Source organism: Oncorhynchus masou, unplaced genomic scaffold (genome assembly GCF_036934945.1).
Source record: "Oncorhynchus masou masou isolate Uvic2021 unplaced genomic scaffold, UVic_Omas_1.1 unplaced_scaffold_924, whole genome shotgun sequence".
NCBI classification, from domain to species: Eukaryota; Metazoa; Chordata; class Actinopteri; order Salmoniformes; family Salmonidae; genus Oncorhynchus; species Oncorhynchus masou.
The window spans coordinates 21,517-27,500 of record NW_027015721.1 but is presented as its reverse complement, the minus strand read 5'-3'; the positions used below and the strand labels follow the sequence as shown (position 1 = coordinate 27,500).

The 5,984-nt window shown below is 47.6% G+C and overlaps 1 pseudogene; it reads right to left on the bottom strand.

The window, feature by feature from the left end:
• Window positions 1-1,599, bottom strand: part of LOC135538175 (solute carrier family 2, facilitated glucose transporter member 1-like) — a 71,055-nt pseudogene extending 69,456 nt beyond the window's left edge.
• Between the last annotated feature and the right edge of the window lie 4,385 nt (window positions 1,600-5,984).

Here is a 5,984-nt window from a genome sequence, read left to right as displayed (position 1 = left end):
GTTGGCACTGAAGTCAACACTAACACTGAGTTGGTACCTTAGAAGTCAACACTGAGTTGGCACTTAGAAGTCAACACTGAGTTGGAACTTAGAAGTCAACACTGAGTTGGCACTTAGAAGTCAACACTGAGTTGGCACTTAGAAGTAAACACTGAGTTGGCACTTAGAAGTCAACACTGAGTTGGCACTTAGAAGTCAACACTGAGTTGGCACTTAGAAGTCAACACTGAGTTGGCACTTAGAAGTCAACACTGAGTTGGCACTTAGAAGTCAACACTGAGTTGGCACTTAGACGTCAACACTGAGTTGGCACTTAGAAGTAAACACTGAGTTGGTACCTAGAAGTCAACACTGAGTTGGCACTTAGAAGATAACACTGAGTTGGAACTTAGAAGTCAACACTGAGTTGGCACTTAGAAGTCAACACTGAGTTGGAACTTAGAAGTCAACACTGAGTTGGCAACTTAGAAGTCAACACTGAGTTGGAACTGGTAACACTGAGTTGGTACCTAAGTCAACACTGAGTTGGCACTTCAACACTGAGTTGGCACTTAGAAGTCAACACTGAGTTGGAACTTAGAAGTCAACACTGAGTTGGCACTTAGAAGTCAACACTGAGTTGGCACTTAGAAGTCAACACTGAGTTGGCACTTAGAAGTCAACACTGAGTTGGAACTTAGAAGTCAACACTGAGTTGGCACTTAGAAGTCAACACTGAGTTGGTACTTAGGGTGAAGTTTCCCCAAGATGCTGATCGGTCAGTTTAGTATTTTCTACTAATAGTTAAGGTTAGAATTGTAGGAGAGGAAACTTCACTCTGGAGCTTCACGAATTTACATGTACACTGAGTGTACAAAACATTAAGAACACCTTCCTAATTTTGAGTTGCTCCCCCTTTTGCCCTCAGGACAGCCTCAATTCATCAGGGTCATGGACTCTACAAGGTGTTGAAAGCATTCCACAGTGATGCTGGCCGATGTTGACTCCAATGCTTCCCACAGTTGTGTCAAGTTGTCTGGATGTGTTTTGGGTGGCGAACCATTCTTGATACACACGGGAAACTGTTGAGTGTGAAAAACTCAGCAGCGTTGCAGTTCTTGGCACAAACTGGTGCGTCTGGCACCTACTACCATACCCCGTTCAAAGACACTTCAATCGTGTATCTTGCCCATTCACCCTCTGAAGGACACACATACACAATCCATGTCTTTATTGTCTTCCCGCTGATGAAAGTGAATTTAACAAGTGACATCAGTAAAGAATCACAGCTTTCACCCGAATTCACCGGGTCAGTCTATGTCATGGAAAGAGCAGGTGTTCCTAATGATTTGTCCAGTCAGTGTACGTTATAAGAAGTTTCAATAAGGAAATCACACTGGACAACCATGTGTTGAGTCACAGGGTTGGTAGAAGAATGTTTAATAACACTGGCTGGTCTGACAGAGGAACCTGATGACGGGCTGGCCGTTCATCAAGTGGTAATATGGATAAAACAAATCACATTGATAGATCGTATCATCTACACACAGTGGTAATTGGCTGGTAGATTTGACATCCGGTACTGTAGCCAGACAGCCTACAATAAAACACAATACACATAATATCAGAAACTGATTATGCTATACTAAGTTTTCTTCTATTTTTGGTGCCAAAGTGATTTCATGATCACAAAAAATCTGATTATTTTTGTTGTTGTTGGTGTTTCTACAATCAGATATTTAAGTAATGCGAAGGCTGCAATCTACAGTATATCGTCTTCTGTCTCAGGCTTCACGAAGTGAGCGAAGGCTGCAGTCTACAGTATATCGTCTTCTGTCGCAGGCTTTCCGAGTGAGCGAAGGCTGCAATCCACAGTATATCGTCTTCTGTCGCAGGCTTCACGAAGTGAGCGAAGGCTGCAGTCTACAGTATATCGTCTTCTGTCACAGGCTTCACGAAGTGAGCGAAGGCTGCAGTCTACAGTATATCGTCTTCTGTCGCAGGCTTCACGAAGTGAGCGAAGGCTGCAGTCTACAGTATATCGTCTTCTGTCACAGGCTTCACGAAGTGGCGAAGGCTGCCGTCTACAGTATATCGTCTTCTGTCGCAGGCTTTCCGAGTGAGCGAAGGCTGCAGTCTACAGTATATCGTCTTTTGTCGCAGGCTTTCCGAAGTGAGCGAAGGCTGCAGTCTACATGGTATAAGTATTGTCAAGCTCTCCATCTGGAACTTTGTGACACAAAACCTTAACTAACATCCCGTAACCTCCCGAAAAGAGTCTTACCTGAGCCGTGCGGTGACCTGGGCTTCTTTCCCTTCCTGGAAGCCAATAATTGATGATACGATCAGTAATATTCAGTTATTAGTACTTGCTGTTCTCACTTCTCCTGTGAATGTCCTGTGTTTGTCCGCTCTTCATCCCTCGCCTCCTCTTCTGCCCCCCGTTACCCAAAACCCCTGCTACCCCACCAACGGTGTAGGATAAACTTGTCCCTGAACAATGATCTTGGGTCAGCTTTGAATACTCCCCGCTAATGGTTAAGGTTAGGATTGATCGAAGGGAAGCTGATCCTAGATCTGTACTTAGGGAAAACATAGCCCATGGGAACAGTGATGAAGTCACACCCAGCTGGTGAATTTGGGGAAGGCCTGAGAGAATGGTACAATGGCAGAGCTGGGTCTCCAGTGGTCAGAGGGAACAAGCAGAGACTCCCCCGCTCCCCCCCCCCCACCCCGGCCACCCTGACTGGGACACTGGGTATACAGTACGTAGAGGAAATGTACCACATTGTACTTGTTTCACCCTGGCTGATCTGTCCATTGCTAAACGAACAACACAACAATCAGAGTATCTACAAAAGGAAATCAGACATAGTTAGGAGAAACAATCCTTTTGTAATGTTGAGTGCCACTACACGTAGCTTAATAATGTAAGAACACACAGAAGGTTTAAAATGTGATTATTGGTGTTCAATGCACTGATCAGCTTCACCCCGGAGGACTAAGAGCCCCACCCAGCCATCACACATAGGTGGAACTATTTCCAGGCACGAGGTTTTAACTGACTACCATGAGCTGGAAAGGCAGGAACATCCTTTAGGGATTGACAGAACGTGATTTAGCTACATACACCTGTCCAGAGTCATATCAGGGAGTGAAAATGTGATGATATTGGGGCGGCAGTGAAGCCCAGTGGTTAGATTGTTGGACTAGTAACCGAAAGGTTGCAAGTTCAAATCCCCGAGCTGACAAAGTACAAATCTGTTGTTTTACCCCTGAACAAGGCAGTTAACCCACTGTTCCTAGGCCGTCATTGAAAATAAGAATTTGTTCTTTAACTGACTTGTCTAGTAAAATCAATAAAAAAAATTGTCAGGACCCGGTTTCAAACCTGGGTCTCCGGAGTGAGAAACAGTCACTTAACCAACTGAGCCACGAATAGACAGCAGAACCCAGAAGATGAGGCAGACACAGCAGTACTTAAGACGGTGTATTTAATAAAGAAAAAATCCTAAAAAACAAAAAATGGCAAATCCAAAAGGTGGTAGGAAAAAACACAAAAAGACCTCAAAAGAAACTCACCAAAAATAAACAAAAACAAAAAACAGAATACCACAAGAACTTCACCCGGAATCGACAAGAGCACACTGAACACTAGGGCAGGGTGCTAACATACAAACACAGAGCACAGAACTGAGGGAAACAAAGGGTTTAAATACAATCAGGGGAAACGAGACACAGGTGCAAATAATAATGGGGATAAAGGAAAAACATAGGGACAAAAAGCACAATGGGGACATCTACTGACAAAAACCCGGAACAACCCTGGCCAAATCCTGACAGAATCCCCCCTAGGAACGGCTCCTGACGTTCCTACCAGCTCTCTCAGGGTGGAGGACCCTGAACTGACGAATGAGGTCAGGGTCCAGGATGTCTTTGGCAGGAACCCAGGAGCGCTTCTCAGGACCGTAGCCTTCCCAGTCCACCAGATACTGCCAGGACCGCTGCACCCGGCGGGAATCCAGTATCCGGTGGACGGTATAAGCGGCTGGCCTCCAATGACAGAGGCGGAGGGGGAGGTCTGTCTGCCGGGACAAGGGGAGAAAAAACAACAGGTTTTAACAATGACACATGAAATGTGGGATTAATCTTAAGGGATCTGGGTAAGTGTAGGCGATAAGAAACTGGGTTAACTCTCCTGGCAACCTTGAAGGGACCGATGTATTTTTGGGACAGCTTGCGAGACTCCACCCGTAGAGGTAAGTCTCTTGCGGAAAGCCAGACTCTCTGGCCGGGGCGCAGGGTAGGCCCGGGACGGCGACGTCTGTTGGCTTGCTGTTGATACCTCTGTGAGGAACGCATCAGATTAAGACGGGTCTTCCTCCACATAAGCCGACAGCGTCTGACGAACCTCAAGGCTGAAGGCACTCTGACTTCTGCCTTCTGGTCCGGGAACAATGGAGGAGCATAGCCAAACTGACACTCGTGCGGGGACATACCAGTGGAGGAGGAGCGCAAGGTGTTGTGCGCGTATTCGGCCCAAACAATAAAGGATGACCATGTGGACGGGTTGTCACGAGTCATACATCGGAGGGTGGTTTCCAGCTCTTGATTCATCCTCTCTGTTTGGCCGTTGGACTCCGGATGGTACCCTGAAGATAGACTGGCAGAAGCCCCCATGAGTTGGCAGAAGGCCTTCCAAAACCTTGAGGCGAACTGGGGACCTCTGTCAGAAACCACATCTTGAGGAATGCCGAAGACTCGGAACACATGATTAATTACCAACTCAGCCGTTTCCTTGGCAGAAGGTAACTTAGTCAGAGGGACGAACCTGGCCGCCTTTGAAAACCTGTCGATTATGACTAGGATAGTAGTATTGCCATGGGATGGAGGAAGTCCAGTAATAAAGTCCAATGAGATATGGGACCAGGGTCTGTGGGGAACAGGTAAAGGGTGAAGGAGTCCTTGAGGCGGAGGTGAGAAGATTTGCCCTGGCAGCACACGGGGCAGGCATTGACGAAAGTGGCAACGTCTTCTCTTATGGTAGGCCACCAGAACTTACGCTGGATGAACTCCAAGGTGCGACCTACGCCCGGATGACAGGTGAGGCGAGAGGAGTGCCCCCACAGAAGGACCTGAGTCCTCACTGCCTTGGGGACAAACAACCGATTGGCAGGGCCTCCTTTAGGGTCCGGTTCGCTAGCTTGAGCACGTCTCACGGTATCCTCAACTTGCCACGAGATCGGAGCCACAATCTTAGCAGCAGGAAGGACAGGCATGTCCGTGTCATCTCGAATGGCAGGAGCGTAGACTCGGGACAGGGCATCCGGTTTGAGATTCTTCGACCCGGGCCGATAGGTGAGGATAAACTGGAATCGATTGAAGAAAAGAGACCATCTAGCTTGTCTAGAGTTCAATCGCTTCGCCTGCTGGATATACTCCAGATTTTTGTGGTCCGTAAGCACTTGAAACGGGTGAGAAGCCCCTCGAGCCAGTGTCTCCATTCCTTCAATGCCATCTTAACCGCTAGGAGTTCACGATCCCCACATCGTAGTTCCTCTCAGTCGGGGTAAGCCGGTGTGAGAAGAAAGCGCACGGATGAAGCTTCTTGTCTTCACCCCTCTGAGACAGGACAGCTCCAACACCAACCTCTGATGCGTCTACCTCCACCACAAATGGTTCATCCGTAGTCGGTAGTATCAGGATGGGAGCAGAGAGGACGCGCTGCTTGAGTCCTTGGAAGGCCGTCTCAGCTTCTCTTCCCCACAAAAACCTTGCATTGCCACCTTTGGTTAAAGCTGAGAGAGGAGCTGCCACCAAACTGAAGTTCTTGATGAACTTGCGGTAAAAGTTTGTGAAGCCCAGGAAACGCTGAACATCCTTAACGGATTTGGGGGTGGGCCAATCCGCTACCGCCCCTACCTTCCTAGGGTCCATTTGGACTCGACCGGTTCCACTACAAATCCCAGGAATTGTACTCGGGATGAATGGAATTCACATTTTCC